The sequence below is a fragment of the Halichoerus grypus genome, chromosome 7, assembly GCF_964656455.1.
Source record: "Halichoerus grypus chromosome 7, mHalGry1.hap1.1, whole genome shotgun sequence".
NCBI classification, from domain to species: Eukaryota; Metazoa; Chordata; class Mammalia; order Carnivora; family Phocidae; genus Halichoerus; species Halichoerus grypus.
In genome coordinates this window covers 107,877,324-107,903,183 of record NC_135718.1, presented here as the reverse complement: position 1 = coordinate 107,903,183, position 25,860 = coordinate 107,877,324, and the positions used below count along the sequence as shown (strand labels likewise).

Sequence of the window (25,860 nt, the reverse complement as noted above, 5' to 3'; positions counted from 1 at the left end):
CTCCCTAGGTCTGCTCACTTCACGTTCTCCTTACCTGCGTGAACAAAGTCCTCTGGAAGGAGCCCACCTCAGGAGCAATGAAGACCAGACTCAGTCTGGCATGTGAAGACTCACACAGTCTGGGCCAAATCCACATTTCTAGCCCCATCTGCTGATCCCGCCATTTTGGCACCACTCCAATCCTTTCCATGTGCTTTTACAAGGACACATATTCTCCAGGAAGCTTGTTGATCTTGTTCACCCAGAATATCCTTTATTTTCCCTGTGCCTGCCAAAATCCTATTCATCCTTTAAGGTCCAGGTCCTGTGTCAACTTCTCTGTGAAGACATCCATGGCAGCCAAGATGGAAATAATGGTTTCCTCCTGGGCTCACACAGCACTTGGTATTGCTGATCTACATTCATTTATCACACGGTGCAAGAATCCTTTGACTCTTGGAGGACAATGATCACCTTTTGGTGTATCTGCCCATCCCATGATTTATCTCCATTTTCCCAAGACCTGCCTTCTTAACATAGCAGCCATATTTGGCCATAGCTGATGGGGACAGGGTGAATCCCTGGAATAAGATTCTCTTTTCTGGGACTTTGGAATTGACATTTAGGATGCTAGTCAGTGTGGCTTCAAGTGAGAACATGTACCTTCAGGATTCCAGCCTGCCTTTGTGGAGCGGCCAATTTTGGTTCATCTGGGCAAATAGAGGTGAAGAATGTTGTCTGCCAAGAAGATCCAACAGTAATGGAGAGAGACCAGAGGCCATAAAATCCCAACAAGAGAGAGTGACTGAGAGGAAGTCCTTTGGTCCCGGGCAGCTTTCTAATTCAGGGTTTCCGTGCTCCAGAGGCCCAGGTGAGCTTTCAGCAGCTTTGGGCTCCATGAAGTATCTGTACATAAATAAATATTGCCTTTTGGCTTGAGCATGATGAACACCTAAATAGATCACCATAACATAATGTGGATGTTCAGTAATAGAGACATAACCACGGTTTTATGGAGCGCAAGGAGCTGAGGGAAAGCGCGGAGGTGGGTCATCAGGAATGGCTTCCTGTAGAAGGTGGTGTTGGACAAGGAGGGAAGGCGCATCAGGCTGCGGGAACGGCGTGAGTGATGGAGCGGTGCTGAGAACCACAAGCAGTTCAGTGCTGCTGGAGCATAAAGGTGTGGCGAGGCCAATGGCAAGGCTGGCTGGAGAGGTCGGCAGGAGCCTGATTAGGCAGTCTTGGGCTCCATGGGGACTTTGGACTTCCTCCTGCAGGTCAGGGGTTCTCAACCCTGGTTGCACATTCGAATTTCCTAGGGAGGCCTCCTGGGTGGCTCAGTCAGTTAAGCATCTGCCTTCGGCCCAGGTGATGATCCCAGGGTCCCGGGATCGAGCCCTGCATCGGGCTCCCTGTTCAGTGGGGAGTCTGCTTCTCCCTTTGACCCTCCCCCCTCTTGTGCTCTCTATCTCAAATAAGTAAATAAAATCTTTAAAAAAAAAAATAAAACTCTCTTTGTTTAAAAAAAATAGAATTTCCCAAGGAATTTAAAAAAGAAATATGGATGCCTTCTCCCATCCAGTCCAATTAAATCAGAATCTCTGGGGGTGGAAGGTGGGCACTGAAAGTTTTTAAAAAGCTGCCCAGGTGATTGTGGTGGGCAGATAGCCCACTCGGGGAGCCCGATAGGAAAGGCTTGAAGGGCTTTAAGCGGGAGAGAGACCTGGTTTTAGAAAACTTGTCTTGGTAGTTGGACTGAGAGTGTGGGGAGGAAGGCAGACCAGCCGCAGCTGTTGTAGTCTGCAGGCGAGGGCCAGGAGGGCCTGGCGTAGGGCAAAGGCTGTGAGGATGGAGAGGAGGAGGACTTCAGGAGTCCTCCTGTTTAGGAGATACAAGTTTGAAGTTTAAGCTGTAGTGACTGGAGCGGAAGGGAAGGTAGTCGGGGCTGACCTGAGGGTCCTAGCTTGGGTGATGGGAAACCCCAATATGGGGAAATTTTGGCATTTCCCCATAACCAAGTGGGGGTCTGAGAGGAGAAGGCAGGTGGGATGTGAAGGAGAGCCAGACAGGCAGACAGGAGGAAAGGGTCTGGGGGAAGGTGGTGAGTCCTGCTTTGGATGTCTGGCCCGGGAGGTGGTGCCAGGGCGGGCAGAGAGAGACCTGGCGGCCAGACAGACCAGCCCAGCCCAGCCCAGCCCCGCGGGGCTAGACCAGGGGCGTATTGTGCTTCGCCACCTGAGCGAGAGTTGTTTTTTATTTTTACCATTTATTGAGAGGAGCCTCCCAAAAAGCCGCTCTCCTAGCTCACAAAGGTGCTATGGGCGTTAGAAGGAGGAGTGGGCCCCACCCCAGATCGCCTCCTGAGATAAGGTGTGATGTGTGTCTCCCAAGTGCCTTGAAGTCGGGTGGCTTCTCAGAGTTCTAAAATTAGCAGACCAGCTGCGCGTGGTGGGTGGCGGGGCAGCAGCTGCTCGCGGACAACCGGGCCTTCCTGCCCTGGGCTCTGTTTGTGCCCGCAGGTCAGGGATCCAGCAAGTATCTGTTTCTTGGAGGACTCCCGCCAGGAGCCGCGGGTCACGCCCGTGTGCGGCAAGAGGGCAGAGAAGGTCTTCCGTCGGCCGGTGGAAGGAAAGGAACAGGAGGGGGGGTACCAGAAAGGAGCCCCGCGAAAGGGTGATTTTTCGAGAAAATTCACGGTAGAGGTGACACCCTTGAAGATAGGTGAGGAAACAGTTCCCCCTGGAGGAGTCAGAATTAGGTCCGAAACTGAAAACGGCCGGGGGGCTGTGTGTGTTGCACAGGAGGGTGTGATGCAAATGCTCTCTGGCTGAGGTTTTGACTCTCTGGGGGGTTTCGACCTGGCTTCCAGTTAGGGTTCCCGCTGCTCCACTGACAGGAGGCACTGGGCAGGGGGGCCAGGAGGTGGGTGGAGTACAGAGAGGAATCTTTTCAGTGCATTTCTTTATTTAAACAAAAAAAAAATATATATATATATATAAACACCTCAAAACAGATAAATGGTTGGGGAGGATATTGGGAGAGAAAGGGTAGTAAAGACAAAATATTTCATCGTGGTTCCATCATGCTGGACCTTCCCCTCCTCGAGCTTTGGTCTGATGTCACACATGCAGAGGAAGGGGAGAAAATTATAAGCGGCACGGTACAGGACTCACTGCCTCACTAAAAACTACCTGAAAAATCCATCAGTGACAAGCTGCAGCGGTATTATAAATCCAGAAGTGTTCATTTCTGTGGCATTGGTCTCGGGATGCTTTTTCTACAAATACCACCATAATCCCAGATAATCCCAGGAGATACGTGGTAGCAAGATTTAAAAGAGTAATCTCGACTTGTCCTCTGGGTTAATGTCCTTCGTTAGCACAAGGAATCCCCACTCTCTGCCCAGAGAGGTGCCCCTCGGCTATCTCCATAACGACCGGCTGTTGGTGGGGCCACAGGAGGGGCAGGGACGGGGAAAGTAGGGGTCTGAGAGGAGGAGGCAGGTGGGATGTGAAGGAGAGCTAAGGAAAACTTTCGGGCTGGGTCTCCCGGATTGGTGTAGACTTGGAGAAAGGAAGCTGCCTGAGAGACTTCGTCAGTCGAAGCACAGTGTGCCCAGACGGGGGTTGTTCTAGACTCTGACACACTTCCTTGCTTGGAATATTCTCTTTTGTAATCTTGGCTGTGTTTCCTCATGAGTCCCTGGCTGAAGTAAGGGGTGCTTCCACAGCTGGGAGAGCAAGAGAGCAGCAAGTTCCCCCATGAGGGAGGGCAGAGAGAGTCCCCCCTGGGGAGAAGAGCGGCAGGGGGAGGTGAATCCTAGAGGTGAGAACTGGGAACAAGAAAGTTGGGACGCCTGGGTGGCTCAGTCGGTTAAGCGTCTGCCTTCGGCTCAGGTCATGATCCCGGGGTCCTGGGATCGAGTCCCGCATCGGGCTCCCTGCTCCACGGGGAGCCTGCTTCTCCCTCTGCCTCTGTCTCTGTCTCTCTCTGTCTCTCATGAATAAATAAATAAAATCTTTAAAAAAAAAAAAAAAAGAACTGGGAACAAGAAAGTTGGAGGCAGCTGGGATTGATGATGCCACCCACCCCCTCCTTTTCCTTTGTACCTTTGATCTTGGCTTTTCCTAATTTTGTTCAGAATCCAACATTCAGCCCATTCACTTTGCTTTCATTTTTACAGCGGGCACAGGCTTTTCTAATCTTCTTCCTGTGGCCAAGAGAAACCACTGGGCCAGTCCACTCTGCATGTCTCCCTCACATCTAATGAAATGGCCAGGGCACCCCCAAACACAGGCCCCAGGCCCTGGAGCCAGGTCTCTCCCCATACTTCTGAGCTTCTCCTCCTCCGGCTCCTACCTTGGGATATTGGGTGCTGTGCCTTTGTTCTGTCCCCCTCTCTGACAGCAGACTTCAGGGTACAGAGCATGCCCAGTGTTTCCCCTTCAAAGCGACTTCTGGACAGCTGGAGCCAATCTCAGGCTACTGGCTACATAAAGGAGAGACATTTCCAAATATGCGGCTGACTCTGTGAATCATCTAGGGGAGTTCTGTATTGGGGATCCCTACAGAGAACCCATCGCCCACCTTTACATGTGCTCACTTTTCATCCATTCAGATGCAGAGGCTAAACCACAAAACCCAACATAAGTGCAGAAGCGGGATGTATCCGTGTTTCCGCATATATGCCCCACAATGCTCTTCATACCTTGACGGACTGAGAGCAAGTCTGCCCTTGCGTGTGGGCACAGGAATGGCATAGGCAGCACGTCTCTTCGGTGGCTTTCAGGCTCAGTGTACAAAGCCTCTCAGAGGGGTGGATGGGGATATTTTGGGGATCACTTGCGAAAAGGAGGGTCTGAAGTGACTGCAATGCAAGCTGATGAGCTAGACCCAGGGAGTCCACCCCTTCTTGTTCCTACTTGGTTATTAAACATTGGGAGACACTCTCAGCATCTCTCTTCATTTCTCCAGGAGCGGTAAAGGAAGCCAACATTGGTTGGGTAGCTCGTTCCATGCAACACGCTAAACACTTTTTACAAATATATTTATGTAGCTTAATCCTTGAAACAGTTCTGTGAGATAGGTGTCCTTGATCTCATTTTACTGCCGACCACTCTAAGGGAGTGGTGGATCTGGGATTCTAACCCAGCTCGTCTGCTATCAAGGTCTGGGCGTGGTAGACCCTTGAACGACATGGGTTTGAACCGTGCAGCTCCGCTTATATGCAGATTTCTTACAGTATTGTACTCTGTGTTTTCTCATAATTTTCTCAACATTTTCTTGTCTCTGGCTTAATTGTAAGAATATAGTATATAATACATATAGCAAACAACATATTATTAATTGACAATGTTACTGGTAAGGCTTTTTGTCAACAGTAGGGTGTCGGTGAAGTTTTGAGGGAGTCAAACTTATACATGGCGTTTTGACTGTGGCAGCGTGGGGCATTGGCGCCCCTAACCTGTGAGGTGTTCAAGGGTCAACTGTATTTTTTTCATGCCATGCTACCTCCCAGTAAAGAGCTAAATCTCTATTTTTATAAGGTTTGAGAGATTACATGAGGAACTGCATATAAGAAGCTTTGATAGTTGTGTATCAGAGTACCTGGAAGTCTTAGATTCTTTTTTTTTTTTTTTAAGATTTTATTTATTTATTCATGAGAGACAGAGAGAGAGAGAGGGGCAGAGGGAGAAGCAAGCTCCCAAGGAGCAGGGAGCCCAATGTGGGACTCGATCCCAGGACCCTGGGATCATGACCTGAGCCGAAGGCAGACGCTTAACCATCTGAGCCACCCAGGTGCCCTGGAAGTCTTAGATTCTTAAGTCTGATAAAAAGAAAACAGAAGGGGATCAGTTAAAATCTGACGAATGCAAAAGGTATTGCTCAGGAATCCTCAGAATTAGAAATTGTAAGTAGGAACATGGATCTCAGCCTGTTCATCTAGAAGTTAGAGACCATGGAGGCTGTTTTGCTCCCGGTTCCAAATTGGTTAATGTGTATGTGTGCATTGATTGAGTGGCTTTCCAAAGAGAAGAGCCTGCAGAGTCATTAAAAAATGAAGGGTTATGATGACCACAATTTCAAAGAGGGCTATTAGTAAAGGAAATATGGATTTCTGATTGATTAAAACAGATTTCAAAGGAGAACCCACATCTGCACTGCAAGTGTCTTGAGTGATGGACAGAAACAGCAACATCAGTGTCCATTTTCTGCAAAGGGAGCTTTAACTCCTTCAATTCAAATCAACCCAACAGTCCTCAGGATTTGGAGGCCAAGATCATTCTCCACATTTGAGCCTGGCCATGGTCTGGCATGACTTTAGACGTCTTAAGAAAGTCACATAGTTCCAGAGGGACTACGGAGTACCTCCCAGAGGCTCTGGGGATAATCCATGACTTTGTTTTGTAAAGAAAAGTGAGACTGGGGAGTGACCTTTGAATTGTTAATACTCCTCCCAGCAATGCAGGAATTTACCTCAAATCAACCTAGATTTGGATAGGTGGACAACAGTGCCTTTGATTCTGAAGCGATCTAAAGAAAGACGTATTTTCCCAGGTATTCAGTCTACCAGCAGAGTCCTCTGATGGCCGATGGCACAGAAATAGAGTGAATGCAATGTCTTCTTTTCACAGTCTAACTCTTTGGGATAAGATGGTTTTCCTATCTGATGACATTTTTCATGTTGGTTAACTCTGGGTGAAGAATAAGTCAGAGCCATTCAGACAGTTGGCTTAGAGGCTTGGTGGTTGGGGTTGTAAACAGAATGTGTGTATGTACCTTCCTTCTGGGGGAGAGAGTGGAGGAGTCACAGAATCTGAGAGGCCCTGAAGATGAATCTGTGGTAGGCAACCTCTGGAAGACCTCCCAGTGATCCCTGCCTTCTGGTATTTGTGCCTATGTACTCCCCTCCCTTGGGTGTGGGCTGGATTTAGTGAGTCAGTTCTAAGGAACAGAATGCAGCCAAAGTGACGGGATGTCACAAAGACTCGGACTCCCATCTTGCTGGCCCTCTCTCTCTCATGCTAAAGAAAGCCAGCCACCATGTGAGCTGCCCCTTGGAGAGACCCATGTAGCAAGAAACTGAGGGAGGCCTCTAGCCAACAGTCATCGAGGAAGGGCTCTCACTCCAACTGAGACTCTTAACTCTAGGATTCAGAGGACTGAATCGTGCTGACAACCACTTGAGTGAGCTAGAAAACAGATCTCTCCATGTCCAACCCTGAGAAGACTGCAGCCTCAGAAAGACTGGGTCACTGACTCACAGAATCTGGGAGATAACAGATATTTGTTGTTTCAAGCTGCGAAGGGTTGTCACGTCATCTTAGGTAATGAATAGTCCCTCTAATCCAACCTCTGTGTTCTTAGTGAGTTGTTGGAGACCTAGAGAGATCTAGTACTCCGCCTGAGCTCCCACAGACTTGGACCAGATCGCGAGTTAGGCCCCTGAATTCCCATATGGGGCTCTCCCCAGTTTACGATGCCCTTCTGCAATTTGGCATTATGGAAACTTGCCTGACATGGCCTTCTTTAAGCCCCCTTTAGATGAGCCTAAACTTTTCCCTAAAAGGATATCTCCGTTCCCAGCTGGCTAGGAAGAGGACAGGGCAGTCTGGAGGGCTGGTCTTGAAGCTAATCTGTTTCTTCCATGGCCCATGGCAGGACTCCCCACTCCCAGCCAATCCCCATGTCAAGCACTGGGCTTTCTCATCTACTCAGAAACCCTGAAAATTGCCAAATCTCCTCAGATAATAAATTCTAGTATTTTACAGCCTTTCTCTCTCCTGCCACAATTTAGAGCTGTCTTGTCCTGCTAATTCTCAGTGGAAATGAGGAGCCCTCTCTCCCCGTCCCATTCTCCCCAAGTCACAGATTTATGTTGTATGCTGCCTTTAGCGCTAGGTCTTCTGAGAAGAGGAAACAAGGCAGCTCTGGGGCAGGGGCAGGACTGTCCCAGCAGCGTGGTCTTCAGTGCCTGGACAAAGCATGGGGAGGATGGGGTGGGGTGAGCCTGGGGGAAGCCAGGAGCAGAGGCTGGGGCTGGGCCAGGAGAGTCTGGGCCAAGCAGAGGAGGAGACCACTAGGGAGTCCTTGCTGGGCAGGAGGCAGGCTGGGGTTGTGCACTGTGGTGGAGCACTGCAGACAGGAGTAGTGGTGTAAGGGTCAAAACCACACTGAGGGGCAGGACAGCTCCTGGCATGGAAAGGGCAAGGCCAAGTGGGGGATCAGGAACTCAGGCCTCAAACACAGGTATCAGCACCAAGTAGACCTTGATGGTACCCAATACTAGGCCTTGATTATCAGCTCCGGTGGCCGGTTTGCTTCCCCTTACAGCAGGAAGCAGCCCTGGGGCACAGATGTTTTTCATTTTCAGCACCTTTCCACCTCCTATCTGGTGCCCTCACACCAGAGGAAGGAGGAAGCAGAGTCAAGGTTGTTAGCCCTCACGCTCCAGGAACTGGCTCCCCAGTGGCCCTGGTGGTGGGGGTGGGCGCTGGGCAGGGTAGGCTGGGTTGTGGCACAGTGGGTTGTCTGTTTTCCAAGTTTCCTGGCATATCTGTGTCTGATAATGATAGGACAAGAGGGAGGTCTCCTCAAATGTTTGTCTGCTTTAGGATTTGGGGAGCAGTGGTTGGTGGGGCCAAGAGGACAGCTGTTAACTTGAAGATTCCAGGCAGATCCACGGCCGTCTTTGACTCTGGGAAGGTTGGCAAGCCAAGAGAGATCGGCTACCTCTTCCTGCCACCTGGTGGATGCTCCAGCTAATTTGTAGACCATTTCTAAGCCTCTTGTTATTGAAATGACCTTTGTATGGAGGGGGGGGTCACAAAATGGCAGCCCACTAGATCGTGCCCTCAGATTAACTTTATTTGATCCAGCCCAGTATTTAAAAATTAAAAAAAAAAGAAAAAAGAAAATTGGACCCACTAAAAGTCAGGATATTTCACTCAAATCCAGATTTCTGGCTTCTCTGGCCGCACTGGGGCCCCTCATTCCCCTATGATATTACAGCACTGAGGCAGGCAGCCTCCTTTAGAGGAAGGACCTCCAGGTCCAGGCTTCTAAGGTCCTCACTCCCATGACACAAGCACACGCACTTGAACTTAAACCCTACCTGTCTTATTCATCTACCTTATTTTCCCGGCCCCTATGGGCATCCGAGATTTTATGCCACAAAACTGAAGAATCAAGCTGGCCCAGCAGCGGATACAGGCATCAAAATACAAAGATCAAAATTCCTACCCTTCAAATGCATTTTGATACCTGGGAAAGGATTTTCATAATCTCCCTAATTACATGTCTGCTCCATTTTATTCTTCCTTCTGTGTTGTACTTTCAAGAGCTCTCATAATAGAAATTGTCTGAAAGAGCTAACTGCACTTCTATAATTGGCATAATATTGGTCAGGATAAATCAGCTTTGCACAAACATCAAACGAACAGAGGGAATCATTTCTCATTAACTGAAAGAGGTCATACATTGCAGACTATATGTGCAGAGATGCTAGTTTGGTCAAAAGTAATCTGCTCTGATTAAAACAGAAATAAAGTAGCTTAATTATAATAACAGAGCAGCTGCTAAACTCACTACTGATTTCGTCAGGAGACAAGGGAGTGATGGTCATTCCTGAGTCTTGCCCAAGAAGAGACACAGTAATTTTTCCACCCAGTGTCAAATTATTACCTATTCAAATCAATATTCCTGGTTAAACTCAATAGATAAATTGGATTATTTGCTTCTGCTCCAATTGTGTTTTTAATAGGCACCTTATATGATTGCCCTTAGCTAGCACTGCACAAAATAATTCCCACACACAGATGTTCAATGTAGTCTAATTTAATTTAAAAACATGCTTCTGGAGGGGCACCTGGGTGGCTCAGTCAGTTAAGTGTCTGCCTTCGGCTCAGGTCATAATCCCAGGGTCCTGGGATCAAGTCCCACAGCAGGCTCCCTGCTCAGCGGGGAGCCTGCTTCTCCCTCTCCCTCTACTCCTCCCCCTTCTCTCTCTTTCTCTCAAATAAATGAATAAAATCTTCAAGAAAATATGTGCTTCTTGAAAAAGTCACTTGGAACCAGTGAATTCCAGTTTCTAGTTTGGCTTCATTGCTATTTTGCTCTATAATACTGAGCGGGTCATCGCCTTTCTGGGCCCCCATTTCCCAAGTCTTTCACTCTCTGGGAGTCATGGACATACGTGCTTGAGCCCTGGGTCTGGAACAAAGGCCTTTTTAAAAATTAAGGCTGAGGCACAGGGAGATTGACGATGAGAGTATGTGGCCTGCAAGGCCCTTTGAAAATCTGTCCTCAGAGCACGCTCCTGGCTGTCACAAGGGGTTGAGGTTTGTGGAAGATCACATGAGGAAATTTAGTGAACTTTAAAAAGTAGATGAATTAAAAAAAAAAAAACCATATGTATTGAAGCATAAGAAGAGAAAATAGATCAATGCAGTGTTTCTAATTAGAATGAGGAACTAGTTTTAAAAAGGATTCAACCATGAACTTACAACTTATTTTGTTACTCAAACGTTTACCCTGTGGCAGTCTCTGTGGGCAGGCAACCGGTTCTATGGGTGCCAGCAAAATGAGCCCAGGGGAAGGCATCATCAGGACCACGTGCGCTTGCTGGGATGGTGCCCTGCGGTAATTTAATCCAAAGACAAGTGAGGAGTCTCCTGCGATGCAGGGGCCCTGCCTAAGAAACACTGATTATGGGACGGTGTTCCTGCTCAATATGAAGTTTTCTCTGTTGGATGGCTCTCCTGCCCACCGACCACAGGGACTGAGATCTTAGTCAGGAGGCAGTCCGCCCTGTGTGCGCGCGCACATGCCCAGGCGTGTGCACGTGTCTGTGTGTGTGTGTGTGTGTGTGATGGACAAGCACAGCGAACAAAGCAGCCTAATGTATGTAAAGATGGCCAAAGACACGATACATACACCATTCTGCTGGTTGTGCAATAATTTCCTCTCTATTCTCACCCCAAGCATCTGATTTTTTCTTTTGTTTTTAATGTGATGCAACTTTAAGGATTTTTTTTTCTTCTTCTCCAGAAGACTCACTGGATACCTGCGCTGTGGGACGTGGGAGACCTTAGAATCCCACCGCGCACCCCTCCAAGTCCTGTTATTTTTCTCCATTCCAGGCATGAACGTTTACCTCCAACTGTGCCAGAGTTGCAACGCTCAGTTCTTTACTGTTTTCTTTTTCAATAATTCAGACTTGGTGAGATGTGCAGTTTTTAAAAAGAAAAAAAAAAAGCCTCAAAGTAAACAAGGGAAGACTGATTTTTTTTTTTTTCAGACTTGCTAGTGGGGGCACTTGGGCTGGCAGGGGTGGGGAGGTGCTGAGAAGCCGAGGGGCTCCCGGACCCCCCCACCCAGAGTCCTTGAGCCCGCCTCGCCCCTGGGAGCAAATGCCCAGCAAAAAGGGATGTTCCCTCTTCCTCTTGCTTTTTTCCTTCTGAAAACAACCTTTTCCTAACCACAGACTCAGAGAGGGTGGGACGCATTTTCTCTCTTCTGGTTAGAAAAACAAACACACACCGCACCTCCAGCTTCTCCTTTGTGCTTTTGGGTCTCACTAAGGGGAGGAAGAAGCTGCTACGCCCAACGTCCTTGATCATCAGCTTCACATCCCAGTCTAGTTCAGTTTCCAGGATACCCACCCCCATCCCTGGGCTTGGCAGGGAACCCCACCCCCCTTTCAAGCAAGGAATCTCCAATGTTGCTGAGCCCCCAGGACTTGCTCTTTATCACTCTAGGGGCATTTTCTTTGAATGCAATCCAGTCTCTTAGATTCCCACGTTCCAAGAAGCGGCTCTCTGTCCGATGGAACATTCTGTTGCTGTTCGCTGTGAACCAGTCTTATTTTGTTCTTTTCATTAGGGAATGTTTCCACCAGGGGCCTGTGAGTTGAAAAGGCTCAATGCTCAGAATGAGGGGGGCTTTGTCTCTCCCCCCTTCGTGACCTCTGTCAGGACTTCTTTCGGGGCTCCAGACAAGATGGAACAGAGAAAAGTGCTGAGAGCCGGTGCTGAGGACATTTTGAGAGTTTGCAGAGAAACTACTAGCCAGGCTGCCTGGATATATTAAAATGTCATCTCTGCATTTTGGACATGACTAGCTTGTTTAGTTCATGCTAGAGGGGAAAATAGAGTTTGTGCTCAAGGGAGAGAAGCAGACGGAGAAAACAGGCGTATGGAACAGCTGACAATGTTCCAGCCGCTTTGTCACAAAGAGCTGAATCCTCCATTATTAGAATCAAAATCATCAGCCAATTCGAGTCCCCTGGGAATGATGCTGGGCTGGAGCAGAAGTGGCCAAAGCCCCCTCAATACGGAGGCAAAAAGCTAAATGCTATTCTTTTTTTAAAAATAATTTATTTATATGAGAGAGAGAGCACAGAGGGAGAAGGAGAAGTAGACTCCCTGTTGAGCAGGGAGCCCGATGTGGAGTTCGATCCCAGGACCCTGGGATCATGACCTGAGCCGAAGGCAGATGCTTAACCGACTGAGCCACCCAGGCGCCCCTAAATTCTATTCTTTTCACTCGGGTTTTTAGGAAAGGAAACAGAGCTGCTTAACACTTGTTATAAATTATGTGTCAGGCACTGGGCTTGATGCTCTTATGCATGCTATTTAATTCTCACAGCTGCTTGGAAAATAGGTATTATTACTACTGTGTGTCTATGAATTTGATTTATATTTATTTATGTTCTCATTACTCTCATCCTTACTTGGTCAGGTAGCTGTTCAAATGTCACCTTTGACAAGCCCTTCCCGAGCCCCTAGTCCATAGCCACAATACCTGCCAGCCTCTGTCTCATTTCTATGTCTCCTTTGAGGCTGTTACCTTCTGGGTGAATTCCTCCCAATTCCAATTTATTAATTCTCTTTTCAACTACATTCAGTTTAGAAACTATTCTATTGAGTTTTTAAAAAAATTTTCAATGATTATGTTTTTCTTCGTAAGTTCTAATTTTATATCCACCTGTATTTACTTCATTTGTCTGTTTTAATGGTGTAATATATCACTGGCATGGATCTTTTGTAAGGATGTAATGCCTTCATTGATCTCTTCAAGGATGCTAAGTGCACATATTTTTAAGCAAAATTTTTTCTTTCTGGAAAAACTCATAAACCAATTATTGATTTTATTGGCTCTTTCCTGGCGGTCGATCTCTTCATGAATTTTAAAGTTGGGTTATAGGATCATTATATGTAGGAATTTTCCCCCCCTGCCTTTCTTTTTCTCTGCGTATTCCTCCTTGTGGGGTTTGAGTCTGGTTCTCCAAACACGAAGCTAGACCTCAGGCAGTGGAAGGCAGCTCCTTTTCCAGCTTCCTTTCATAAGCCAGGGAAGCCCCACCCCAGCTTTCGGTTGTGAGCTCTGAGCAGGACTGTGGTTCCCATGCCTCCCATGGAGCACTTTTCCCCTCTGGTGTGCTTTTATCTGCAGAAGCCAAACACACGGCTCCTACTACCTACTTCCAGATCCAGACACTGGCAGACCCTCAGATCAGCCCCTACTCTTTGCTTCGCATCTTGATTCTGTTCCAGGACTATGGAGATATATATATGTATACATGTATATATATATATATGTATATATATATAATTTTTGAGTGTGGCTGACTTTTTTTTTAAAGATTGATTGGCATAGTCGTTAAGCGTCTGCCTTCGGCTCAGGTCATGATCCCAGGGTCCTGGGATCGAGTCCCACATCGGGCTCCCTGCTCTGCAGGAAGCCTGCTTCTCCCTCTCCCATTCCCCTTGCTTGTGTTCCTGCTCTCGCTATCTCTCTGTCAAATAAATAAATAAAATCTTAAAAAAAAAAAGATTGATTTATTTGAGAGAGAAAGAGAGTGAGCGTGTACGTGCACGAGTGGGAAGGGCAGAGGGAGAGGAAGAGTCTCCAGCAGACTCTGCGTTGAATGCAGAGCCCCATTCAAAGCTTGATTTCATGACCCTGAGATCATGACCTGAGCCGGAACCAAGAGTCAGACACTTACTGAGCCCCCCAGGTACCCCAAGTGTGGCTATGACTTTTAAAATTCTTTTATATATGTTCTCTATCATTGCTATGTGTTGGATCACAGAGGGCTTCATAGCATTCACTTATAAAGCCATTGAATCTGGTGAACAGGAATAGGACTTGGGAAACATTTATAGTAGGACAGAGTGGGCGGTAAAAACTGGGCAATTATGTGCAAGTTGGAAGAGTAAAGAACCTGAAGAAATGATGAGGTCCGGTATCACTGGTGAGTTGATGTGCAGGAACCCTAGTTATTAAGATGGAAAGAAAAACCATAAAATTTAAAGTTGGGTTGAACAGCCATGACTTCCCAGGTCCTCCGTCCCTCTCATTCCTTCTTCTCAAACCCCCCCTCTCCCTCACCCCCCTTTCAAGTTGGTGACAATCCCTAAGGGAACCAACCAAACGCCTAGGACAGTTTTGGTTTTAGCACTGCAAGTCCTATTTCCTAGGAATGCCTCAGTCCTGGGAATTTAGGTTGGTTGGACACCTTAGCTCCCTACTTTTCACCTTGTGAGTCCCAATAGAAGACCTCTAATACCAAAATTAACCTTACTAAGGGGTGAGCTTGAGAAACAATAATGGGAAGGGGAAGAAAGAACAGTAGACAATGGGCCTCTGTAGTCTTTCCTTGGGTAGAGGAAGCCACAACCCAAGAGGTACTTTTCACTCTGAATTTGGTAGAAATATAGACCAGAAAGTGATCTCTGAAGTTTGTGATTCTCAGAATTTACTTCCTTACAGAAATTTGAACCATCAGTGCAAGTGGTGTTTATAATTCCTTCTATATTGGATTCAGAAATTACTTGCTTTTGGGAAAGGAAGATTGTGTAAATACTATTTGATTTGATTTCTCTGTAGTCTTCTTGAGTTCAATAAGCCACGCTGTCATTTTTTAAATATGTTGAACTTAATAATATTCAGTTCCACTGACTCCGTACTTTTCATCAGTGATTAAACCATATGTCATTTCATGATTGCTTCGGCAGCACATTTACAAAAATTAGAACGATACAGAGAAGATTAGCCTGGCCCCTGCACAAGGATGGCACGCAAATCTGTGAAAACCATACATCATTTCACGATTTTCAAAGTACTTTTATCTTAGAAAAGCACCAGTCAGTTACACAGCCACCATCATTACAGCTAAAAATAATGCTGCCAAGGTTGTCTTTGTCCTTCTGTTCGGATGATGGCGAAGGTTGGTGATGTGTAGCAGCAATAGACCTTGACTCTGGGAATGAATTAAGATTGATAAATTCCATCTAGTCATGGCTATACAATTTCTCTTTGTAGACTGCTCATTGTTCCATCCTCCTTTGCTGCTAGGAGTGAAATGTTACCAGCAGGGACCAATGAGACATAAAATGAAAGTCAGCTGGGAGTTTTCCAGGGAATGTTTGCTTTTCTAATGAAAGGGACAGACTTGAAAAAAAGCTTGCTGCCATCGCTTTCTCCTCCTTCCTATCTGGAATATGGATGTGATGTCTGGAACTAAGGCAGCCACATCAAGTCCATGAAGCAATATGCATGATGATGGGGAGCAATATGCCTATTAAGTCAGAGTGTGAAGGAGAACAGGAGCCTGAGCCCTTGCTGACATGGTCATATCTTCCCTGAGACACTGTACCTCTGGACTTGTTTAATAAAAACAAATGTCCTTACCATTAGGTACCTCTTGATGCATGGCCCTTTACTTGCAACTAAAAATCAATTTCATGCTGAAGAGCAAGGTAAATAATGCATAGTGATGACACATGGCCGTGGAAATGGGGATCTGTGTTGCCAGACTTGTCATGGCTTTTGGTGGATTTTTTCATTCCATAGCTCTTTATACTAAATAGGAAAGGAAAACACTCTTTTTGTTTCCCTCAGTGCTCAATGATTATTCAGTTTCAGTATAAACAAAATGTACTCTAATGTGCTCTCACTGCAGTGGCTATTAAGGGATGAGACATGTAATTCTATATGATGCCATACTAAAAATCCTTTTGTGCATCTTAGAAACAGAATGTCATCTGTGCTATATTGTTTTAGGGCAAAAGGAAATAGACTGAGGACCAGCAGAGCTTCCAGGGCAATGTTTTTGCTGGGAGGCTGGGTTAACCCACCACAAGAATGAGACAATTGCTTCTAGTGGGCTGGGAGTTATACCCACAAACCCACTGCCATCTATAGAATTAAGATTCAACCAATGCTCAAGTGGACAGTGAGCCCCACCCAAGGCAGTCCAAATAGCTTCTCTGTTGGTAGGAGGATAGATCTTACCTTGATCAAGGATGGGTAAAAAATGAATTCTGTGGGGAAATGCTACAGGACAAGATAAAGGGAACATCATCGCAAAGGCTCAAAGAAAGAACATGCCTCTGAAAATGATTTACTGCAGGAACCAGAAGATTTGGGGCAATGTATAGCATCCTTCCTACACAGAAAAAAGGCAGAAAGGAAGAAAAAAAAAAACCACAATAGAAACCCAAAGAGACAAATACGTTAAGAATGAACCATAAGATTTCTGAGCACCCTTAACCTCTGAGTACCTACTGTGGACCAGCACTGCCCTGGGGCTCAGTGATGGCTAAAGCATAGCCCTTGATCACCAGGGGCTCACGGTGTCATGATCCCTTTCCTTCACAGTAACTTATTCCAAATTGAATTGTAACAGTAAGCTATGATATCATGAGGTCATATCACATTCACTCTATTTTGGAAAGAAATTAAATTACCATCTCCTAAGTAAGTAAATGAAGTAGGGAATGCACAGAGGGCTGGAAGCCACTGCATGTTTCATTGAGCTCTGGTTGTTTTATGCAAGACACTCTAAGAAAATGCATCATTCTTTGGAAGATCTCTTTCTCCTCGATTATACGGAAGTGACGGAAGGTGCCCAGGAAGAGAGGTTGTGACAACAACACAAGCTACTTCCTCTGTCCAGCCAGCATGTAGCCCCTGGGTTGAGCCATAAGTCTCTGTGGACTCAGATGAATCTTCACCCCAGCATGGGGACCTGCCGGGGAGGCTCACTCATCGTTTCTAATATTGATAATGCTCAGTCCAATCCTGGCCACCTCCTACTTCCAGTCTTCCCCTGCCCTTCTCTGAAGACAGAAATTAAGCCCACACACTCAGAATGTCCCATCCTGTCCCCCTCACCTCCAAGGAAATATCAGTTCATAGAAGAAGGGTGTAGGGGCAAGTGGACAATCATTTCTCAACCTATTATTTAAGCTCTTCTGTCAAGACCTTGCGCCCCCTGAGCATACTGATGGGCCAAAGGATGGGATGGGCCATAAGCTGGACCAGTTACAGAACACCGCCATGCTCTGGGCACAGCAACTGGGTAAGGGATGAACGTCTGATCCAGTGGGGCCAAGTGCAGTATATTTTTGGAATCCATGACCTAGGGACCACAGAGCACAGTGCTCATTTTCTCTCTGTGGTGGAGACTAGCAGCTCTGAACTCATCAAGCTGGCCTGCAGTAGAAGGAAGGATACCCTCACGCAGAGGTGCGGGATGCCAGATCCATTTCTAGCTATTCCTGAGGTACACTCACATCTCGACCTTCCTCAGTCATACTAGTCTTCCAAACACATTTTCCCTGGACTCTAAGGGAGTTTAAAGTGGGTTTGGCATTTACAACCCAAAAAACCCTAACACTGATTGTTATACCCTTAGCGTGTTTTGGTTTTCCAAAAGAAATTTTTTTTCCTGATTATAAGAGTGATACTTATAAAAATTCAAATATTGGAAAATACAGTATATAAAATAAAAATTACCATAATTCCATCATCTAGACATAATCATTGTCTTTTAATATTCTTCCAGGCATTTCTTTCTTTTGAACTATAGATAGATAGTTTTACAGGAGTGTAATTTTATAACATACCATTTCACCTAAAAATATGTTTTGGATATTTTTATGGAACAATATTTCTAAAATCTACATTTTGAAAATGGTTGCATAGAATTTTATATTCAACTACTTTAATTAATGTACCCAGTCCCCTTTGTTGAACGTTTAGGTTACTTCAAAAGTTCTGCTATTATAAAAAACACAGCAATGAACATATCTGTATGTACATTTTAGAGCCTTTGATAGATCTCTCACTTCTTAAATTCTAATACTCTTATTTGTTTTGGCAACTTTTCCTGTGGCCTATCAATTTCATGTATGCCCTCTTGATTCACTCCTTATTTATTCATTCATACTGTCTACAAACATTTACTGAGAGTATGTTATGTATGCTGCTGTCCTCGATTTTGGGAAAACAAATGTGGGTAAATTTGGGGTTTTATCCTTAAGGAGGAAGGAGAAACTAGCAACAATTAAAATCTGACTCTGTGCTAAGCACTGTACAGGTTTATTTCATTCATTCTTCATTTAAAAAACAAACACCAACCCTGTGCAGTGGTATTATCTTTTTTATATAAATGAAGAAAGGAAGATCAGAGAGGTTGAGTAGTTTGTCCAAGATCACACAGTATGTAAGTGCACACCTATGTCCAGGTCTGACTTCTATCACATATAGTTTAGAGAGAGAGAGATGTGAAAACAAATGACAAAACCAAGCTGTAAGTAAAATCGGAACAAAAGGATGCATTTAGGTCCATCAACCACAATGATCAGCAGAGACAGACCTGAGACAAGTCTTTTACCTGTAGCAAGCAGCTTTTTAATAGTCTAGGTTAAAGGGTCAAAACCGAACCCTAAATGACTTGCCTGACTCCACACCACTCCAGGAGGCCCTTGGTCAGCCAGAATATTTGCCAGCTCGGAAGCTGGGGGAGAGAAGGAGGCCGTTTCTAAGCAGCTCCGTTTGGAGAGGCTAAAACTAGCAGGTGTAATGCAGGGCTCCTGGGAAGATCTGAACAGCAGACAGAGCCATTTGAAAGAAGAGCTCGGAAGAAAGGGACAAACTGTTGGGAGGTCTCCAGACTCAGGCTGGTGGGGGTGACACCCTGCATGGCCTCGCACCAGGAAGGGGTGGTGCCCCGGCATAAGCCAACTCTTGGTTGGGATAGGCATGCATTTCACTGGAGCCCGGGCATGGAGGAGCCTGGAAGTATCGCTTGCCAGACACAGGGCTGTAACCGCTTACTAAACTTGGGCTGTTTGTGACTTAGAGTCTGCTGAGGGCTTTAGACTTGTTTGGACGAGATCCCCAAAGCTGACCCCATGATGCCCAGCCAGGAGCTACTTCCCCAAATTGACAAGCCTCAGCTCTATCTTTCCCTAAGAGAAGACCCGAAGCGCAGAGCATGTGCACACGGGGAGTTTGCTTGAGCTGCTATCTCCATCCCTCCTTCCCTCGTATATGTCCCAAGGGGGCTCCTTGTCCTGCAGCCTAACCCTCCCACCGGAGGCATCATGGCAGAGCGCAGTGACTTTTCAACCTATTTGTTTTTCTAAAAGATTTATTTATTTATTTTGAGAGAGAGCAAGTGGGGGCAGAGGGAGAGAATCTCAGGCAGACTCCCCGCTAAGCATGGAGCCCAATGTGGGGCTCGATCTCAGGACCCTGCAATCACGACCTGAGCCAAAATCAAGAGTCCGGTGCTTAACCGACTGAGCCACCCAGGCACCCCTTCAACCTGTTTTCAATCTTGAGTGGAACACCGATAGATAAAGCAAATGAAACTGGAGCTGCTCGCATCTCAGTGGGAGTCAAGAATGCCAGGATCTCCTTTCCCTCCCAGGATGTTCTGTTGGGTACACAGTTTTTTTTTGTTTTTTGCTTTTATGGATAATAAATATGTGATTTATTTTTGTTCTGTCCAATATCACAGTTTTAAAGCCACAGACATTGCTGGAAGAGTCCTGAATTTAAAGTTAGAGCACCCAGGTTCTAATCCAGTCTCTGCCACCTACAAAGAGTGTGGTTTTTGAGAACATTTAACCTCTCAGACTCCACGGTTTTTACTTGTGAAATGAAGAGAATAATTCCCGTTTCCTTCAGAGGTTGATGCAAGCAGCAGGTGCAACCACGTGGGTAACAGCAGCTGCAAAAAGTCATATAGATGCGAAATGTTCCTTCGCCTGGCTTTTTCACATTTGCGTGGCCCCCGGACTTCTCCGCGTCTTTGGGCTAGGGGACAGAGCCACGCCATGTGGAAACCAAACAGCGTGACCTACTTACTTTTCCAGTTTCCAAAGAGAAATTGTCATTTTGAAGGTCCATTTCTTTGGTTTTTCTCCCCACCATGTTGCATTCTTGGATCAGCCCCTCTACTTGTCTCTGACAGACCCACCCCCCCACCGGGATACCCAAACCTGTGGCCCTTAGACACACAGTGTCTTCTCTAATGCTCACTCCATGCCTGCTAACTGATTTTGCCACTTTTTAGCAAGGAACACCAAGGCCATTTCCTCTATTTCTCTCAGCACACCCCAGGTTCGTACAAAATAAAAACACCAAGTCTCTTCTTAGGGTTCTAGCAGAGAAACCATGATTTCTGGTGGTTCTCCTGTTGCTCAGGATTTGATGTTGGAGCTCTATATGCAGTAGTGAGAACACATCCGCTCCAGGCCCTCCCCCCCAGCAAAGCCAGAGATCTTAGGGGATGATGGCTTCCCAGTGGGGTTCCTCAGAGGCGACCATGTCAATTCCTCAAAGTCAGGGCTGACTTAAATACTGGGCTCGATTTGGAGCACGCTACAGAAAATTATGTTCTCAGCGGCTCCTAAGCTGCCCACCCAGTTAGGACTTTCCCTCTATTGCCAGACACTCAGGGACTAAGGTGACTCGAGTGGTTCCATGTTCCCAGATAGTCACCAGCTGTATACAGAAGGTATGTGGTGTGGGGGTTGTATTAAATTGGATAGACTTTGTTTCCTGTGTAGGAAGTCAGCCAGTGCTGCTGAGATTTGTACTCGTCGCTTCAGGCCCATGACAGCAATGGTCACCTCCTGAGAGTGAGTCAGTTCTCCTCATGGGCCAGGAAATGGGTCTGGATAACCCATTACAGGCAGGATAGAAATTAAATTTCAAATGGGAACAATAATTCTACCCCATGTCCCATAGACTAATAGAGCTTAATGGAACAGTTGCTTATGCAGAAGAGATTTCAGTCTTCCTTTTGTACCTGTTTTGACACTTCCTACTGGTTCGTAGCCCACTTGACTTTAAGTGGAGCCCCTGAGACTCTTTCTGAAAATTCACAGCCTGTCTTTGCATTTTCTTTTGAATAACCTAGTCCAGTGCAGAGGAAGAATAAATAGGGTGAAAGGGGATAGGCCACTGGCGGAGAATTCTAGGCCTGAGAGTCCTGGCAGCAAGATCTACTCTTCTTGCCAGGGGGCACTTGGGGCTCTCACGGTTTGGCCTCTTCCCATCACTCAGATCTGTTCCTTGATGTTCCTCTGATATGTGCTAATCCCTCGGGGCCAGACTTCAGGACTTTGGCATTCCCCCCAGAGCATGAGGCAGGAGAGACGTTTCTCTGCCTCCTCTGTGCACTCCCCTCCTGCAGCCCATCCCCGAGCCTTTCCTCGGTGCCGGCGGGACACCACATGGTGCTTGCGGCCACTACCCCAGTCAGTCCTCTTCAAGACAGAATCCTGTCCTGCAGCCTGCAGGCTGGACATACGCATGACACCGCCTGGTGACATCAGCCCCGGCGGGCACCCTGAGCCCTGGCCTCACCAGCTTTCAAGCTGAAGACTAGAGAATTCGTAGGTGAATGGGTGTGAACTGTTTTGTGCCTCCATCCAACATTTAACTCTGATCCCTGGCTATGTACCAGAAAGGGACCAGAGACTGTATGGGATAATTGAAATCTCATTTGGTTAATTGGTTTTAACTTCCTTCTCCACCAGACCTTTTACCAGAGCTATTAATTTCCCCATTTTTCTCCTTTTGTTTTCTTTGTCCAAACTCTGTTTAGCAGGCTAAGCCACCAGGACAAGACCCAAAGCCTGCCAGCCAGGGGAAGGGGAAACAGGGGCCTAGATCTCCTGCAGACTAGACCATGGGCGGCTGCACCAGTCAGACCCCATCTCACAGGGCAAGTCGGGTCTCACCAGCCCTCCCCCCTTACACCCCCAGACTCAGACCTCAGCCAGGCGCCACCCCTCCCCGGGCCCACTCCTAGGGCAGAGATGCAGGAAGAGCCACTTTGCTCCCGGGGTTGGAAAAGTGGGAGCTGACTGCTGCCAAGCAAACAAGGAGTCCCGAGTGAGAGTCTAGGATGTTCTCAGCCTCAGAACAGGCCAGCCAGCTCTGAGACATGCAAATCGCCACAGGTGCAGGATGTAGAACAGAAGTGGCCCCCGGGGAGACCGATGGGGCCACAGGTACACACTTTGCATCCGGCCCTAGCAGGCTAAAGTTGGGTTCTGGCTCCCACCAGGTGCCGCATTTAGCTAGTCCCCACTACTGAGCTGGGGACCCGCCCAGGCTCTGGCTAATGCAGGGTCTGGCTGGCCCTTTCAAAGGAGTCCCAGACCGGGCTCCACGTCACCACTGTGTGGGGGTAAAGTCAGGGAAAACTCACAACTGCTCCCTGCCTTCCCCATAACCAAGTCTGAACATCGTAGATTTAAGATCAGGCTAAAATGGACAAGTCAAGTCTTGCCTAATCCTTTTTTTTTTTTTAAGATTTTATTTGGCACAGAGAGAGCAAGCACAAGCAGGGAGAGCGGCAGGCAGAGGGAGAAGCCGGTTCCTCCCTGAGCAGGGATCCCGATGCGGGACTCGATCCCAGGACCCTGGGATCATGACCTGAGCTGAAGGCAGACGCTTAATCGACTGAGCCACCCCAGTGCCCTTGCCTAATCCTCTTGATGCTACCAAGTCCGTCTCCCTCTTCGTTGCCCTCCCCCAGACCTAAAGCATCACTGGATCCTGAAAGAGCCCCCAGCCTGCTACTGCTCAGGGACTTCACCCGACCCATCTCACTGACCTGTCTCCTACAGCAGTACTCGCTGTGCTCAGCACCCTTCTGACCTCTGACCCCACGATGGGCCTTCCTCTCTGCGGGCCTCATGCCCTCACAGCCAATGCCCAGCTTTTCTTGCCTTCAGTTTCCTCTCTTCCTTAGCCATGGTGTGCACGCCCAGTCCAGTGAGCCGCCCTGAGTCACGCAGGCCCCCAGGCATGCAGGACCCAGGCGCCTGGAGGAGGGGTGTCAACCAAAGAGCCCACAGGGACAGGCGGTGTGCCAAGCGGAGAGGCCCGCACCCTCAGTCTTGTCAGGGCCCCCAGGGCAGCTCCAGCCTCCTCCCAGCTGTGGGGCCTGAGCAGACCCCTAAAGTCCAGGCCAGGAAATAAGGGCCACATTTGTCATACCCTAGGGCGCGTGTGTTGTGCTAATGGCATGGTGCCCGCGGAGTCCTCTTAGAGGATTTGTTTCCTCCTTTTTCAAAAGGAGTAGGGGTTTTAGGCAGGATGTGGGGCATCCAGCAGCTGCCTTGTATCACTGGTTGTTAAGGAGGGATGGAGACTTGCCCACAGCGCTCTCAGCGACCCCGTGGTGTGGTGTCAGTGTGGTGGGGAGGTGGCCAGAGGGGTCAGAGATGACCCCCCGCCCCCGCTGTACCTTGGGCAGCCTGCCCAGACCTGGTGAGGAGGAGCACATTCCCTTTGTCGGTCCTGGAGATGAAGGGCTGTTTTCTTGCCAGGAGGACGCTATACATTCTCATGCTTCCAAAGCCCAGAGGCTGGTTCTGACTGGAGTCTGAGCACCAGAATCACAGCTGAACGGGACGAAGGGCTGGAGAGGACAGCCGGCAGGGTTTGGGAAGCCCTTACCCACAGTCCCATGCGGCGTGCGGTCTCCGAGCCCACGGACCGCGTTGCCCCCCGCTCAGAGCAGGCCGGAGCGCTGAGCACGCCGCGCTGTGTTCCGGGGCCGACAAGACATGCAAGGCTCTATTCGCGGGACTTAACCGTCTGATGGGGGAGAGGAGACAGGACCTAGGAACACACAGCAGGACCTACGTGAACACGTATATGGTTACTTGGGGACAGAGAGTCAGGGAGGGACGTTCCCCAGGGGCCATGTGGGCACATCGTCACACAACAACATGGGCCTTTAGAGAACTTCGGAGATTGATCCAGATTTCTCAGATGTCTGAAACCACTCTGATCCATTTGAAGCTCTCATTACCATTTCTGTTCAAATACTGTTTTTCCAGGGGCTTCCTCTGGGACTCACCGGAGAGCACGTTCCCTCCAGAGACCAGCTATGAACATCAGGCCAAGTCACTCTAGGTAGGTGGCAGACCAGGACCCGATAGAGGACGACCTGGAATAAGGTTGACTCAAAACGTAGCCAAATGCCGGACCCCTCTAAACCCCACTTCTTAAATCAAGCCAGTCATGCAACGGACCTCATGCCTGAGGGGTGGTTTTTGCTTGCTTGCCTGCTTCTGCCGTGTGCAAGGGAATAGTGCTGCCAAAGATAAGGTGCAGGAGAACAGTAGGCCTTACTCTGGCCAACTGGGAAAAGACACCGAAGATCTGCCTCTTACAGCAGTTAGAGCTGTAGAGAGCAGGATTGGGGTTTCTCAACCTGGGCACTACTGGTGATGGCCTGGATAATTCTTTCTTACGGGGGGCTGACCTGTGCTCTGGAGGATGTTTAGCAGCATCCCTGGCCTTCTCCTGGCTGGCCCCCACCTCCAGCTGTGACCACCGCCAAGTGTCTCTGGACACTTTCAAATGTCCCCTGGAGGCAAAATCGCCTACAGTAGTCACTGCTACTTATGAAAGGGGTTGGAGCCCAGGCAGCCTGACACGTGCTCAGGAAAGGGCTTGATTTCCAAAATGGAAACGGAATCACGGGAGGGTCAGCGGCGGTCATGGGGTTCAGCGAGGCTTAAGTGTGAATGATGGGTGGTGCCTTCTCAAGAAAAAACTTTCTGAGGATTTCCAGTGTTAATGTAAATTACTTTTATAAGACTGTTAGCTAAATGTGTATAAACATGAAACTGGGCATACATCCCATAGGCTTGTAATTTCTACAATTACTAAATCAAGACAAATTCATGGTTTTGACAAACCAAATATGAAACCGATACAAGTTAACCCATTAATGTGAGACAGATGGCATGATTTTGTGGAGGAAACTGCCCCTTGCTTTGTTATTCAGGTGCCTAGACCCTTCTTTGGGTCAGGCATTGTCCCACAACTCAAATCTCCCAAGACATGGTCCCTTCCAACAGTGAAAACTTTGGTTGTGAGCCTTTCCTGAGGTCACTAGGCAAAGGCAGACTTTACTCATTAAGGTCACCTATGTTTTCTTCTTACCGGCTCAAGACAAAATAGCACATCTGGCCCCAACGTGGTCATAAACTGAGATGTGGGCACCGTGAACTCTAAGGTGGACCTACGGAGGACCCAGATGATGCTTTTCTTTTTCAGATGCTCGTCAAAATGAAAAGAATTTCTTACAAAAAAAATTTTTTTAAGTTCCCACAGAGAACTCCCAAGAATATACTAGGAGACTCTCAGAGGAGTTCTAATCGGGTCTGATCCTCTTTACAGATGAGGAATGAGGCCCCGAGAATTGCCCAGGCAAACAGCTGCTGAGGGTCAGGGCGGGTTGGAAGGGAGCCTCTGCACTGGGGGCCGGTGCTCCCCCCTCTCCTCCTGCCTGTCTTCCCAGCAGGCATGACAGAATTCTCATGTGGAACTCTGTAGAAGATTTGGCTTATTGTTTTAAATGTTCATTCTACTGAATACTTAGTTTTTTTAAGGGTGTGAAATTGAACTCGGGAGTTTGTTTTCAAAAACCTTGATCTGTCAGCATTGTATAGTATGGTTAGAAAGCATTTTGCATGCACATGTGGGTGTGGACTATAACCTACATACATAAAAGTACATTAAACACCAATATCCGGTTTAGTAAAT

General features: G+C 47.6%; 1 non-coding gene and 1 pseudogene across 2 annotated transcripts in view; both read left to right on the top strand.

Annotated features, from left to right (window-relative positions):
* The window catches only part of LOC118553777 (large ribosomal subunit protein eL29-like), a 105,527-nt pseudogene that overhangs the window by 9,196 nt on the left and 70,471 nt on the right, over positions 1–25,860 (top strand). The window contains exon 3 of the transcript XR_013449852.1: positions 24,144–24,219. The product of XR_013449852.1 is annotated as a large ribosomal subunit protein eL29-like (transcript). The remainder of the gene's footprint in view (positions 1–24,143; positions 24,220–25,860) is intronic.
* LOC118553799 (U6 spliceosomal RNA) lies at positions 14,988–15,090 on the top strand. Its single transcript, XR_004926211.1, has one exon. It is a non-coding gene; the product is annotated as a U6 spliceosomal RNA (small nuclear RNA).